At 37.7% G+C, this 16650-nt stretch overlaps 1 non-coding gene and 1 pseudogene across 1 annotated transcript; both read right to left on the reverse strand.

The window, feature by feature from the left end:
* Positions 1–1064: 1064 nt before the first annotated feature.
* Positions 1065–3210, reverse strand: LOC115662441 (L-type lectin-domain containing receptor kinase IV.1-like; annotated as a pseudogene).
* A 4970-nt stretch (positions 3211–8180) lies between these two features.
* Positions 8181–8284, reverse strand: LOC115662163 (small nucleolar RNA R71). Its single transcript, XR_004003211.2, has one exon. It is a non-coding gene; the product is annotated as a small nucleolar RNA R71 (small nucleolar RNA).
* Between the last annotated feature and the right edge of the window lie 8366 nt (positions 8285–16650).

The raw sequence follows: 16650 nt of genomic DNA on the forward strand, positions 1-16650 counted from the left end.
ATAGTTGCTTTTTAAAAAAAAAATTAATTCTAGGATGCTCAGCGCAGCCCCGTTGCCCTGCAAAGGCCAAACACCTCGCCCGTGCCCGTCACTAGATTTTATTAAGATAAAATTCATAAACTCGTCCTCTAATTACCACTAAATGGGGACGTTCATTCATCTTCTAATTCCTAGTAGTTTATGTGTATACCACGAATTCGGTTTTCGAACATTGAACTTGCGCAAACTTAGACTCCGAGGCTACGTTAATCTGTTTATTCAGCTTTCAGGAAAGGAATTGCACCATATGCATGATAATGCGCCACGAGAAGTTTAACATTCACCTAGCCTCGAGCCAGTCAAATTCGGAGGGCCACGACGTACATTGCGTCAAGGACTCGCCAAGCGAATACGTAGAAAACCCTATCCTCTAACCTCACGTCTCTCTCTTTCTTCTTCTCTCTCTGTTCGGTCGTTTTTGTCTTCCACCTCTTCCCCTCTCTTGATCTGCAGCAACTCGAGACCATGGCCACCACCCCACTCTCTCTTTCTCTCTCTCTCTCTCTCTCTCTCTGAGGTCAGCACCACCTTCGTCAACCGCCATAGCCACGTCCACGTCCACGAGCCCCATAACCCCGTCATGACCATTTCCAGATCCTCCCTCTTCTCTCTCTTGAGCTACGATTTCACGGTGGAACAAAAAGACAGAGAGCTTGCCATCTTGGTGCTTAAGTGATGCCGGCGACCAATGCGGCTTCGAGAGATGGCGACGACAAGTACTGTGATGGCACTCGGTTTCCGAACGGGGGAGAGAAACGAGATAGTTGCAGTGCAGCAAAAACAAAAAGGAAATCAACTGAGAGGGAGTAAAGGAAAAACAGAGTAAGGAGAGAGAAAAATGTTTTTTTATTTGGTGATGTGGGGAATGATGTGGTGTGATTAGGCTTACAGAACAATAACAGAGTGCGCCAATCAGTGAACGACGCACGGGAGCAGCAGCCAGTTCCGGCTGCCGGCGCGGCAGCCAATTTGAGCCATATGGAAAATAAGAGGATGGAATAAATTTAGAAACCAAACCACGAGGCTCATCGCCCACATGAGAGAATCGATTCTGCGACAGAAATGATTGCATAAATGCCTTGTCCATGGAGAACGGAGACATGGCCAAATCATCAAAACCTTCGTGATGACCGAATGTGAACCTGCTGCCGATGGACGACAATTCCGGCATTGGAAGATCCCCCTCCAAGTACTGCAAAACTTGACGCATGCTTGGCCTCATCAACGGGTCGGAGTGGGAACACGTCAACCCGAGTTTCAGCACCAACTCCATCTCTTCTGCCACAAACTCCGCCCCCAACTTCGGATCTCTTGCCTCAAGAATTGCACCTCTATCCCAGCAAGAAAATACCCAGTCCACCAATATCACGTCCTCCGCGTCCCGAAGCTCTATTGGCCTTCTCCCGCAGGCAACCTCGAGCAAGAAAGCTCCGAAGGCATACACATTGGTGTTCCTAGTGGCCTTGCCAGTTCACGTGTGCTCAGGGGCGAGATAACCGAGCGTTCCTACCACGTGAGTCCTTTGAGGGTCGGTTCCATGGTCGTTTAGTCTCGCAAGCCCAAAATCTCCAAGTCTTCCATTTTAGTCAGCATCTATGCAAGATGTTGCTCGCCTTTATATCCCTGTGGATCACCACTTGCTCCCACCCTTCGTGCAGATAAAGCAGCCCAGATGCCACACCTTTGATCACCCTGAATCTTTGCCTCCAATTGAGGGTGACCTTTGGTTGGTTATAGAGGTACTTGTCGAGGCTCCCATTGGGCATGTAGTCGTAAACCAAGAGCAACTCCCCTTTACAGGGCATGTAGTTGTAAACCAAGAGCAACTACCCTTTCCGGCAGCAGTAACCAAGGAGCGACGCAATGTTGCGGTGACGGAGCCGACCGATGCTGATTATCTCCGCTACAAATTCTCTCATGCCTTGTCTCGATTCAAGGGAGACCCTCTTCACCGCGATCTCTATCTTTGATGTGGGTAAGATTCCTCTATAGACCCGACCAAACCCACCAGTCCCTAATAGCTCTTGGTTCTGGAATCCTTTTGTCGCAATGTAAAGATCTTTGTAGTTGAACCGGTGGGGGCCATAGTCCCTCTCCCAATCTTTGAGCACCTCGGCAAATTTCCGTTTCCTTCTCATCACGTAAACTACGCTCAAGATCAGCGTTGATATGACGAAAAGAACCACCCATGGTAGCCCAGTAGTCAATACCTTTGACGTCTCCTTTTTGCCGATCTGAGGAAGCTTAGGAAGTTGGGACAGGGCAAGTGCCGGAGCCTCTCCATTTACCCTGAAGCTCCAACCGAGAACATATTGAGAAGTCAAGACCCCCAAACCAGTTGATGACGAGAAGCCAACATTCATCTTCTCGTTGATAATTGACGCGAGATCTCGCGTAAGAGATAGGAGGGGAGTGTTTGGCTTTTGCACATTGATCGGAGCCAATGTGACATTGATCTGCTTTTCCGTGCCATCGTAGTCCACCCAAACTTGCATTGCTTTACCGCTGTTTAGAGTCAAGTTCTTGAACTTCCCCCCATCGGCATAATACCCTGCTGGAGCTGACTTTGCTGATATCAACGCGTTCAAGTCGATCCCAACGTGATTGTCAATGTCCTCATTCTCGAAATCCTGGCGCGTGTTGAGTTCCACCCCGAACACATGATTGTTGGGGTCTCTGTCGTTGGTTTGGTTGAACATGTCAAGGTATTTGCTCGGCAAGGACCTGGGAAGGCCTCTCTGGGGCACTACCACGAAGGCGATCCCATGGCCACTCAGAGCCTTAAACTGAGGTCGAATTGCAAAGACGAACGTGGTGGAGAAAGAGAAGATGGAGCTGGTCAGCGAGTTCTTGAACTAGACCGGGTCGGGATGGAAGGCGTGGCCCTTCTGCCGTCTGGTGTTGTAGCCCAGATTCAGGTGGCCATTGGGGGTGATCCAGGCCATCCCATCGAGGCTTAGATCATCTGATTGGAAACCGTTGTACACGAAACTGGTGTCCTGAGTGTAAGCCAAAACTGCTGGCAGAGAGACCAGAAAAAGAATCTTGAAGAACATGGCTCAAACTTAAAGTCTGCTGAGCAATTAGCTAAAGAATGATGCACTTACAAAGGCTATAAAAGTCCAACAGAGTCTTTTTCTTACGACATAAAACGAATGATGCAAATTTGAAAAATTTCTGCTCAACGGGAGTGCTATGAAATGATGAATGTCTTCGACTATCAATGGATGAATCCAATTGTGCCCTGTTTATAAGGCAATTAGGACTTCAAAGTGAGAAAGAGAAGAAGGTTTTGTTAGAAAGCCAACCTAAAAGTTTAATTGATTGGTGGAGAGATGATAATGAACATTTAAACGGAATTTGACTAACGGGTGGACTGATACCAAGACGAGAATAAACCAGAAAAAAGAATTGAGTAACTTCTGTATTTCTTGTTTATTGTGATGAATAGTAGTACATCAACATTTTTATAAAATGACTATCTAAGGCAAGAAGATATTATTATATCAATTCTAGTCAATCAGGGATATACACAATAATATATGCACAATCCTGAAAGATATGACGAATCTAAGTAAATATCTTATTTATCTCTAACATTGTCTCAAATTCAAGTGAAATTAGAGTTTAAATATATAGGAATCTGATCAACTGATGGTGGAAAAATCAATTTGGCAGACTACGCGACAACAAGTTGAAGTGGTTGCTGACATGGTTGTGGTGCAGGGACAGTAGAAGAGGCTAACACAATCAAACGCAGGACAGCAAAAGAGGTTGGTGTGGTTGCATGGTAGGTTGCCAACGTCACCACCAAAGGAGATGAACAATGTTGAAGATCAATGTCGAGAGAGCGATATTAGTAGTTATTAAAAAAGAGAATGGCACACGATGGGATGTATTCAGGTATGCACCCGGAGATTTGAGAATTGACTAAGCTCCGATACCACGATAAGAATAAAGGGGAAAACAGTATTGATTAATTTCTGCATATTTAGATTTATTAAGACCAAGAGTAACATTAGCCTATTTATAGGTTTTATAACATGACTATTTAGATAACATAATATTGGGATATCAATTCTAATCAATCAGTATATGTACTTTAAAATATCCAACATCGTTAAAATATCCAAAGTCTCTTGATTATAGTGTTTATGTACTTTATATACTTGTGATGTCCATTTATTTATCAGCATAAGCTTTTGTTGTGGAAAATCTAACGAGTATTAAAGTTGGGTTGTATTTTATATTGTGAGTGTGCTTGTGAGTGCGTCTACTCCATTCGTTAAATTTCACATGTCGTTGCTAGACTTCAACAAAGGTGGGCGTGATAAAATCGAAAGCGCGGCAACTTTCTTCCCAAAGTTAAAGAAAAACGTGATCGTACCACTTTTGAGACAAGGGTTCCATGAGAATATTTGAGGGAGGACAAAAAAGAAAATGGGAAGACGAAGACTACGCAAGTTCATGTTTCCGGTCGCCATTTCCAGGCTGGTCTCCGTGTGGGGTCCACGAAAGTTCGAGGAAGAAGCAGCTTTGTTCGAACGTTTTTTACGCTTTAGGGGTCATAAGGAATCCCCACCTACCTCTGATGTAAAAGTCTCTTGCGGATCTTGACATTTCTTAAACATAAAATACGCGGAGGGTATTCTTTTATTCTAAAGAAGACAAAGATATAGGGAAAGCAAGGGGGAGTAGACTGTATAGGTACCGGCACATTAAAATAAAGAACGCAGTGTGACAGCCCACTATATTAGTAGACAGATGCAGACTGCTCTTGTTAATTAGTTAGCTTGGTTTGGTGAGGTTACCAACGTAACCACCAAATCCAAGTCAGCCACCTACCTCATTCATAAGGGGTGTGCAATGGGAACGAGCTGATTATGGGTGGATCCAAAGGCCACCGATCAAGTTCCTTGTTCTAGGGTGAGAATCGGACCAACGAATCGAACCGGACTGGTTATATTTATTTTTTAATATTTTAAAAAATTATGTATGTGCATACAACATATACGACATGATAATATACCAGCTAGACATGTATACTAGACTTGTGTACACATTACACAAGTCTATCCAGCTTGTATGCTATCTCAAGACAAGAACAATGTGTACACATTGCGCAAGTTTATCTAGCTAGTATGCTATCTCCTTCCAATAATTTTTTTTAAAAATTTTCTCCTTATCTTCCACATATATGTAGAGTAAGCTTCACTTCATTGCAGCGCTAGGGAATGAATTATTTTTCCTGGTTTGGCCGACAACGAAAGCTTCCTCCACGCTCATGCATAATGTGACATTGTACACATTGCACATGTTTAACATCATGACATGTACCAAGTTGTTGGCATTACATGCCACTATGTATAAAATGTCATTGTATTTGGCTCATGCCTTGGTATTCTACACCATCGGAGCAGATCATTGGACTTGTAGACATTACATAAGGAGATAGCTCACTCTATGTGAAATAAGAACCTTATAGTTACCGATTCCATCGGAATGGACCGGATCAAACTGACCGGTCCGGTCCACGGTTGCTAAAAATTGGGAACTGGTCTAGTTCCTAGGTGGAATCGATCACCCCTATCATTCGTGGTCTTCTTGATACAACCCCCATAAAAAAGTTTGTGTACCTAGGAATGTAACAAGAGAAAGGGCATGGCCACATCTTATTGTATGTGAGAACTTCTATTTGTTTTTTTAGATTTACACTCATTTGTTATTAGGAAGAGAAAGCGGGATCTGGATAACTACAGGAGGAAAAAAAAAGGAAAGGATTTTGTACGGTTGTTAAGATGTTAGCGTGGAAAAATAAAGAAAAAGAATGTATTATGATTGAAATATCCTTTTATGTATAAAATAAAAATATATAAGGACAGCACAAGTGTTAAGGGAAAATTACTAAAAACATCTTGAACCTATTGTATTTTTGCAATTCAGTATTAAACATTTTAATTGTGCTAACTGAGTCTTAAATCTTTTCACGCTTTTTCAATTAAATCCACCCAGTCAATTTTGGTCTGAAATCGCTAACGTGGATAAGTTTCTACAAAAAATTATGAATTTTTTTTTATCTTTTTTTCCTTCTTTTCTTTTTTCTTTTCTATTTTTTTCTAACCCTCGGCCGGCAAGGGTCGCCCCACACCCAGACTATGCGAGGGTTACTGGCCCTCGCCTATGACTGGCGAGGGTCAACCGATGACCTCGTCGGCCTAGGATTAAGAAAAAAGAAAAGAAGGAAAAATTAAAAAAAAATAAATTAATAAACAAATTGAAAATATTATGAAAAATTCCATACGTCGGTGCCGGTGATAACTCTATAAAAATAGAGTTATTTTATCTACCCTAGGCAATAAATAATGCAATATTTGTTAGAATATATTTGGATTTCCTTTTATTTACTTAATTTTTCCTTGTTTATGCATAATATTGAGATATGGAGAAAATAAAGAAAATATGGCAAAAAGAAGGAAAGGAATATGTGACCCAGGGAAGAGTTAGAAGGTTGATATCACATTAAGAATTCTGCGATTTATGCCCTAATTTTATGAGAAAAAAAAGTAATTACCTTGTGAGAGAAGTCTTGAATATTATCATATAAATAAGATAACTTAGGAGAACAGCGAGTTTTCTTTTAGATTATTTTTATTTTCAGTGTTCTGAGAGTTTTTCAAGTATTTTGAAGAGAAGATAAAAGTGATGACAGAATTCTTATTCTTTGATTCAAGATGTTTGGTTTAATTTATATTTTTATTTTTTCTTCTATTATGTTCTAATTTTCTTTGTTAGAGCTACGATGTAGTCTAACCATGATGATACGAATTTCATGCTTTTTATGCTTTGCAAGTAATTTCATTCATGTGAGTTATATATTATTGTGCTTAATGCCTTTAAATGACTGGCCATGATCTGCATGTTTGAGACTGAGAAGTGATAATATGCAATTGCTCATTATAATATATAACCATGAATTAAATATGGATAGAAATATACCATATTATTTGTGTAGCCTTCGGTGATAAGATGGTCCAAAAGATTCATTGTAAACGGAGAATATTCAGAGACTTTAATGCACTTATGTTTATTTAAATTCACATAGAAATACAGTGAATTGATAAACTAAGTAAATTTGCTATACCAAGAGATAGGATAGTAAATAGACTAGAAAATTCCGCTATCACATGTTGATATTGTTTTTTTTTTGGGTAAGGTATCACATGTTGATATTGTTCTTGCATGCATAAAATCTTAAATTCATATCTAGTAGTTATAGTGAAATCGGATGCTCTAACATAGTTTATCTAATTGGTTATCTGCCTTTAGTTTATAAAATTTCGTTTTTAAAAATTGTCAATTTTTATTTATTTTCAATTCTAGTTTGATATGTTAGATAAATTTTAGAATTAGTCTATTTTTAATATTTAATTGGTTTATTATCATCAATCTATGTGGGACGATACTCTTCTCATCATTGTATTACTTGTTCAACACGTTCGTTGACACGTGTAGAATTTTATGAACAAGTTTTTGGTGCCGTTGCCGGGGATTGTTTATTTAATACTAATTAATATTGATACCAGATAATTCTAAGTTTAATCTAGCTTTTATCTTATTTTTTTCAGAGTATACATTGGTGCATAACACGTAGCCAACAAGGAAAACTTGTTGAGTTTGATCCAGAAATCGAACGTACATTTAAAAGGCAATTGAGAGAACAGATAAATCACATTAAAAAGATGGAGGGAGTTGGTGATGATAGAAATCAACATAAACTCTTGAAAGATTATACTGCGCCAACAGTTGAGGGTACCACATCAAGCATTACGAGACCTGCAATTCAAGCAAACAACTTTGAGATCAAGCCATCACTAATTCAGATGCTTCAACAATCAGTGCAATTTAGTGGGCTACCAAGTGATGATCCAAGCGCTCACATCGATGCTTTTCTTGAAATCTGTGACATAATTAAATATAATGGAGTTTCAAATGATACTGTTAGATTGAGATTATTTCCATTCTCTCTTAGAGATAAAGCTAAAAGTTGGCTCTCTTCTCTTCCTGCAGGATCTATCACTACATGGAATGATATGACCCAAAAATTTCCTCATAAGTTCTTTCCACCTGCAAAATCTGCAAAAAAGCGTAATGATATTACTAATTTTATGCAGATGGATAATGAATCATTGTATGGAGCATGGGAAAGATTTAATTAGTTTCTTAGGATATGCCCACATCATGGACCACCCGTATGGATGCAGGTACAAACTTTTTATAATTGGTGTACTACAAATCTCCATTCTATGATTGATGTAGCTGCAAGGGGAACTATGAGTAATAAAATACCAGAAGAAGCCTACAACTTATTAGAGGAGATGGCATCCAATAGTTATCAATGGCCTACTGAGAGAACACCAGTGCGAAAAGCTAGCGGAGTTCATGAGGTGGATGCTTTCAGAGCAATTACTGCACAAATTGAAGCACTCAACAAAAAGATAGATAATATGCCTATTTCAAGTATGAAAATTCAAAATATGACATGCGATTTCTGTGGTGGAGGACATGTTAGCACAGAATGTCAAGTAGGTAATACTTTTGCACAACCTAATGAAAATACTAACTTTGTTGGGAATTTTAACGGATCACAAAATAATCACTACTCCAATACGTACAATTTGGGATGGCGCAATCATCCAAATTTTTCATGGAATAATTAGAATGTGACGAGACCGCCACCGGGATTCAAACGACCATAAGAGACAAAGTCCAATTTGGAAGATATAGTCACAAAACTTGCCAACACTACTCATGACTTCATCAAGAGCACAAATGTGAGATTTCATAACCAAGAGGCTTCAATTAGAAATCTGGAGATGCAAGTGGGGTAGTTAGCAAACATGATATCGGGGAGACAATAGGGTTCTTTGCTTAGCAACACAGAGAAAAATCCAATTAAAAATGTGAAAGCTATAACCCTGAGAAGTGGTAAATAAGTAGGTGAAGAAGATGTTGAACAAGAGATTTCCAAAGACAAAAAAGAAGAGGTCAAGAAACAACTAAAAGACACAGGAATTTTCTAGATAATCCCAAGCCATATATGCTACTAGTTCCATTCCCTCAGCGACTCCAGCAGCACAAAATAGATAAGCAATTTTCTAAATTTCTTAATGTTTTTAAAAAAATTACACATTAATATTCCTTTTACAGATGCTTTAGCACAAATGCCTAGCTACGCAAAATTTTTGAAGGAGATTTTAGCAAACAAAAGGAAGCTAGAGGATTATGAAACTGTGAAGTTGAATGAGGAATGTTCAGCTATCCTACAAAATAAATTACCTCTGAAGTTAAAATATCCAGGAAGTTTTACAATTCCTTGCACAATTAGGGATTCTTACTTTGAAAAGGCATTGTGTGATTTAAGTGTAAGTATTAATTTGATGCCTTTCTCTATTTTCAGGAAATTAGGATTGGGTGAAGTAAAAGCAACCACAGTGGCGCTTCAACTGACTGATCAATCAATTAGATATCTGAAAGGTATTGTGGAAGATGTATTGGTAAAAGTTAACAAATTTATTTTTCCTGCAAATTTTTTAGTTCTTGATATGGAGGAAGATTTTGAGATACCACTTATCTTAGGTCATCCTTTTCTAGCAACAGGAAGAGCTCTTATTGATGTACAATAAGGGAAGTTGATTCTTAGAGTTCAAGATGATATCGTTTCTTTTAATATTTTTAAAGCAATGAAATATCCCTCTAATGATAATTCTTGTTTTAGAGTTGAGACAGTTGACAAGTTGGTGAACAAGGTTTTTCAAGAGAATATTTTTGAAAACCCACTTGAAGCATGTCTAGTTCAACTAAAAGACAGAGAAATTGAGAATGAGAAAATAATGGAACATACACATTTTATGGAGGCAAATCCAACATATTCAAGGCATAAGGCAATAAAATTTGAGGAGTTGGGACAATACACAACAAAGCTTAAGCCATCAATTGAAGAGTCTCTTATTCTTAAACTCAAACCCTTACCCTCTTATTTGAAATATGCTTATTTAGATGGAATTTCTGCTTTACCAGTAATTATATCTTCTTTTTTGATAGATTTGATGGAGGAGAAACTGCTTAGAGTGTTGAGAGTACATAAAGGTGCAATTGGATGGAAAATAGCTTACATTAAAGGAATTAGACCTTCACTTTGCATGCACAAAATTTTGATGGAGGAACAACATAAATCCACTATCCAACCTCAGAAGCGTTTGAACTCGAAAATGCAAGAAATTGTGAAAGCTAAGGTAATTAAGTTACTTGAAGCAAGGATCATCCATCCTATTTCTAATAGTTCCTGAGTAAGTCCTGTGCAAGTTGTGCCAAAGAAAGGAGGTATGACTGTTTAGAAAAATGACAATAATGAATTGATTCCTACTAGAACAGTTACTGGGTGGCGTGTGTGCATGGATTATAGAAAATTGAATGATGCCACTAGAAAAGATCATTTTCCTTTACCATTTATTGATAAGATGTTGGAAAGACTTATAGGACATGAGTTTTATTGCTTTCTTGATGGATATTCAAGGTATAATCGGATCCCTATTGCACTAGAAGATCAAGAAAAAACTACTTTCACTTGTCCTTATGATACTTTTGCTTTTAGAAGAATGCCCTTTGGTCTTTGTAATGCACCAGCTACTTTTCAGAGATGCATGATGGCTATTTTTTTATATGGTTGAAAAACATATTGAGATTTTTATGGATGATTTTTCCGTTTTTGGCTCATCATTTGATTCTTGTTTAAATAATTTGACTTTGGTTTTACAAAGATGTGAGGAGACTAACTTTGCTTTAAATTGGGAGAAGTGTCATTCTATGGTACTGGAAGGAATAGTGCTCGGGCATAAGATTTCTAGAAATGGAATAGAAGTCGATCAAGCCAAAGTAGAGGTTATTGCAAAATTGCCTTCACCATTTGTGAAACTTCTCAAAGGATTTTTGGGGCATGCAGGATTCTACGGGTGGTTTATAAAAGATTTTTCAAAAATTGCTAAATCCCTATCTGATCTTTTGGTAAAAGATGCACTATTTAATTTTACTGATGAATGCATGCAGGCTTTTAACACTTTAAAGGAAAAGTTGGTATTAGCACATATCATGGCAGCACCAGAATGGGATTTACCTTTTGAGCTAATGTGTGATGCTAGCGATTCTGCAGTGGGAGCTATTTTAGGACAGAGAAAGAATGGAATTTGTCAAACCATTTACTATGCCAGTCGAACATTGTCAGGTGCACAATTAAATTATTCAACAACAAAAAATGAACTTTTGGCAGCAGTTATTGCTTTTTATGAATTTTGTTCTTATTTAATTGGCTCAAAAGTTATGGTTTATTCTAACCACTATGCTCTTAAGTATCTACTTGAAAAGGAAGAATCAAAATCACGTTTAATCGGATAGATTCTATTGCTGCAAGAATTTGATTTGGAAATCAAAGATAAGAAGGGGACTGAAAATCTAGTTGCAGATCACTAGTCAAGAATTCCGAATTTAAAGGAAGAGGTAAGTCCAATTATGGAAGATTCCCTGATGAGAAAATTTTTTCCATCAAATCCACAAAAATCCCTTGGTACACGGATTTTGTGAATTATTTGGTAAGTACTATTCCTCCTCCTGAATTATCATATCAACAAAAGAAAAAATTATTTTCTGGTGTTCAAAGTTATTTTTGGGAAGAACTTTTTTTTTTTAAAGTATGTGCAGACTAGGTCATGAGGAGATGTGTTCTAGACGAAGAGAGGGCAAATATTCTACATCATTGTCATGACAGTGAGGCATGTGGTCATTTTGATGTCACCAAAACTACAGCTAAGGTTTCACAATCTAGATTTTATTGGCCCACGCCTTTTAAATATGTTTTTTTGTCTTGTTCAAGCCTTTCCAATAATTACAAAATGCTATAAAAGAGATCCTCCAATTTGGATTAGGCCCATACAGAAATCACTTGTTGATGATGATGTACAAATCACAATACTCATGGCAGGAACTTTTCGGGGAAAATAATCCATAAAATCATAAATCTATTATACAACGGTTAATTCAGTTCTAAACCTTTCAATTGTGTCAATTTAACTTTTGATTATTTGTCAATTTAGTCCTAAACAATTTGACAATTTGTCAATTTAATTATTCTAGCCAATTTTGGCCGGACAATGCTAACATAGCAATCAGTCAATGTTGTCCATCTTACGTGACACGGCCAGCAATGACATTGACAAATTTTTGTAATTTTCTGAATTTTTTCTTTTTTCTTTTTTTTCCATCAGCTGGACACTGACGAGGACCGCCCTCACTAGACCCAACAAGGGGAACCCTCGCTCAAGCAAGGGTTGCCCTCACAAATCCATGCACGGGCATCCCTCGGCTGAGGCTAGCGACCTTGGCCATTAGCGAGGCCTAGCAGAGGGAAAAACTCGCTTATGTTCAGAATTCCTTTGCGATTTTCTGACAATTTCTCAACGTTATTTTTTTTGGTCTGTCTAATACCGTGCCAAGTCTAACCTTTCACATTGTCGCTGAGTTTGCACATCAAGTATCAGCTACGCCCAGCCACACCAACGTGAGCACCTCAGACCCGTGGCCACAACAGTCCGTGGGTCTCACAATGCGAGCCACCACGTGCTGAGAGGACCAGCCACCGGTAACTCCCACGGCGAACCACCGAGCACCGTCGAGCATCGCTTGCACCACCGTTGGCCACATTCACGAGGAGCTCAACCGAGTCCACCGGCTAGCCATGGCTGAGCCTCATTCGCAAGTCGTGATCCGATTCAATTCCGATAAGATTACGCTTGTTCAAATTAGGTAATAATTCTATCCGATTTGATTTAATTTGTTTAATTGCTTATTCCGGATAGATTTTGTTATCTAATTGATTTAATTGAGATTTTAGGCATTATCCAATTAGGGCATTAAAGATAATAGTTGATTTAATCACTAATTTGATCCATAAAGACATCGGATCATTTTTTTAATTATTTCAACTTTATATTGGATAATTGTTGTGCCTAAAGATTGGGGCAATCTTTAATATAACATGTGAGACGATGGGTTATTTTTTAGATTATCGCAATCTTTTATTTATCTTTGTGGATTGCGTGTGTAGATTGGATAAATCTTTATTTCTAATATAGAAAACTTCCTTGTTTTAAGATATCAAAAATAAAAATAAAAAAGATTGCAATGCATATCATATAGATTAGGTTTGATAGATAGGCTTGCATGATAGGATTAGATAAGATATTTTCTAGATAGAATTGCATGCTAAGATATGTTTCTAAGTTAAGATAGGATTTCGGTTAGTCTCTTTCCTAGCTTAAAATAGATAATATCTCGCTTTAGGTAGTTTTTATTTTTATTAATATCGTGTGTGTGATATAGATTAGGTTGCATCATCCATGCCATGTCATCATCATATGCCATGTCATCATGCCTCCCACGTTATTGCTCGCATGTCATTTAGTAATTGCATGTTAGGTCATTTAATTAAATTGTATGACATATAGTTTAGTTTTCATTTAAATAAGAGAAAAAATTAATAATATTTGAGCGGAATTGCGTGTTAGAAATCATATTTAAATTGAGTATGTGTTTTTCTAATTAATATTGCATATGCTTATTTTGTTTTGAGGTAAGTAATTTCTCTCTTATCCTAGCAATTTATTTACCGCTTTGATTATTGGGTGTTTTAATAATATTTGTGCACCCGCATGATCACCTCACATGTTAGTGGATAAGTTAAAATTGATTCAAGCTGCCGACAAAATATTTTTGAAATAAAAGAGAAGGTATTGAAAGAGCATTAGAGTAATCTAGCATAATCAAGTTTCCGAATTCATAATCTTTGGTTCATAGAAGTAAATATCTTCTGATACTTTACTTGAGGTTCTAATTAGCCACCAATAAATAGATTAGTGGTGAAACCTAATTGAAAGTGATGTTGTGTGTTAAGAATTTGAACCTAAATTGCGAATTAGCATGGGCTTGGGAGAGCACGAGCTAGGTGTAAACTTAGTAATTCATTAGCCAACCCCTAGGTGGTACACCTTCGGAAGGGTCACGACATTAAGTTTTTCCTTTCAAGTTTTTCATCATTTTCTTTCATTATTACAATAATGTAGTTAGTTTTCTATAGGAATAATGACATAAATGGTCCCTGAACTATGGCCTAATGTGCAATGTGGTCCCCGAACTTTTACTTTATTCAATGTGGTCCTTAAACTTTAGCCCAATGTGATACAGCCCAGCTTTAAGATCAACTCGTTCAACCAAGAAGATCGACTCGTATTCAAGATAGACAAATCGACACGAGTTTTACCGATAAGATCGATAAGAGAAAAGCCTCCTCTTTGACTTTGTCTTTTTATCGACAAGAGTCTTACCAATAAGATCGATAAAAGAAAAGCTTCATCTTTGACTTTGTCATTTTCTTGTATCGAAGATTGCATCAAGACTCCTCGAGACGGTCACTAGCATTGGAAATATTGTACATTTAATAGTTCCTAGTTTCTAAGTACTTCTAGTTTTTATGTACTTTAATAACTTGTGGTTTCTAGGTTTAATCTTTTGCTCTTCTTATGTTTTTGTATAAAGGGCCTCAAGTCCATGTAAAAAAGGAGACGGAATTTGATTAATGAAATTTGCCTAGTTCAATTCTCTTGAACCTCGAAGAGTTCAAACCCCTTGAGTTCTTAGAAAAGTTTTCACTCCGTCCTTAAAGAGTCAGAGCTTTTCAAGTCTACATCCTTGAAGAGTTGCAGCCTTAATCTAGAAGAATTGATGCCCTTTCAACTTCCTTGGAGGCCTAGAAGAGCATCCTTGAAGTTCCTTTCCTTTCTCGCATTCTAACCAGTCACGACCGTCCACTTTCTTCTGAATTGGACAACTTCATAGTACTTATCTGAGAAAACTTAAAACACAAAAGTTGTAGATCTAAGAGTCCTTATTCTTTTGGCTTTGGAATCAGGTCATTCCGATCTAATTTGACAGAGTTATGCCCATTTTCCCAAACTAGCGCAAAACTGAAATTTCTGCTCGAATTTGTCACGGAATTTCCGTGTGTGCTAGTCACTCTCCCGATCCTATTATTCAAGTAGTCCCCCTTGGGCTACATCAGCAATGTAGTCTTTGAACTTTTAATTAATTTGTTCAATGTAGTTCCTGAACTTTTGATACATATTCAACTTAGTCTCTGAACTATATGAAAATATTCAATATTGTCCTTCCCCATTATTACAATCTACGGAAAGCGTGGGTTTACATTTAGTGTTATCAATATAATAAATACTTGGTTAAATAGATTCATCTTTTTTGCGTTAATTAAATAGATTTATCTAAGTTCATTAAATTATATTATTTAGACTATAAACAGCTATATGATTGGAACTATATGATTTAAACAAAAGAGAATATCACTCAATAATCTATTTAAGAAACTACGAAATTTATATAGAACTCATATACGAAACATACGTTCGCAAAACAAGGTTGAGAAATTTATTAGGGATGGGCATGTGACGCAAGGAATATGTGCCAATAGGTTATTAGGCTGGAGAGGGGGGCTGGTATTAGCCCCGTCTCACCCCGAAATTCAACCTCGTGTGCACTTTCAGAAAAAGAATACCTATTCTTCTTTCTTTATACGATTTTATTTATATAATTTGCTAAAAGAAATATGAAATAATTACAATAATAGTACAATAATAGTAACGACAATAACAATAACACAAATTGAAATTAAGAACAATCTCCTTTGCTTACAAGATTTGCTTTAGTAGAAGATCCAAGCTTGGAAAGACTTCTAGATAAGTAACGTGGGACAATTGCTTTTTAAGAATTTCTATCTTCATATGGTCCCACATTGACCAATTTTGTGGAGGTCGGGGCATGTTTGGCCCTGTGAAATCAACCTATAAGAAAATATTCTTTTTAAAAAAATCCACTCATAACACCGGTCTTTCTTATGAAAAGTTAATTCCAGGGCGATGCCGACGGCCCCGTTTCCCTGCAAAAGCAAAAGCAAACGCACACCTTCGTCTTCTCATCGCCGTGTATACCAGGAAAAATTCGTATCCTTGTCCTCTACTTGACGCTAAAACGGAACGTTCGTTCATCTTCTAATTTTCTTGTAGCTTAGCTTATACGACGAGTTCGGTTTTCGAATCCTGAAACCGCGTGAAAACTTCTGCTACATGACATTCTCTTAGACTCCGAGGCGACGATAATCCATCTGTTCAGCATTCGGGGGAGGAAGTGCATCATTATGTATGGTATGCCATGAAAAGTTTTACGTTCGCTTTCTTAAAAGCCAGTCAAATTCGGAGGGCCACGAAGCATAACATTGCGTCAACGACTCGCGAAGAGAATACGTAGAAAGATCAGACATCATGCCATCGCTGAACTAAGCTTACAATATAGCCGGTTAGAGGAAGACAAAAGAACTTTACACTCAACGCATGGGTCGCACATGCACTTAAAAAACCCTATCCTCGAACCTCTCTCTCTCTCTTTCTTCTTCTCTCTGTACAGTTTTTTTTTGTCTTCCACCTGTCCCCCTCTATTCTT

This window comes from Syzygium oleosum, unplaced genomic scaffold (assembly GCF_021117445.2).
Source record: "Syzygium oleosum isolate NSW1041296 unplaced genomic scaffold, Sole_v2.1 Sole_v2.09, whole genome shotgun sequence".
Taxonomy (NCBI): domain Eukaryota; kingdom Viridiplantae; phylum Streptophyta; class Magnoliopsida; order Myrtales; family Myrtaceae; genus Syzygium; species Syzygium oleosum.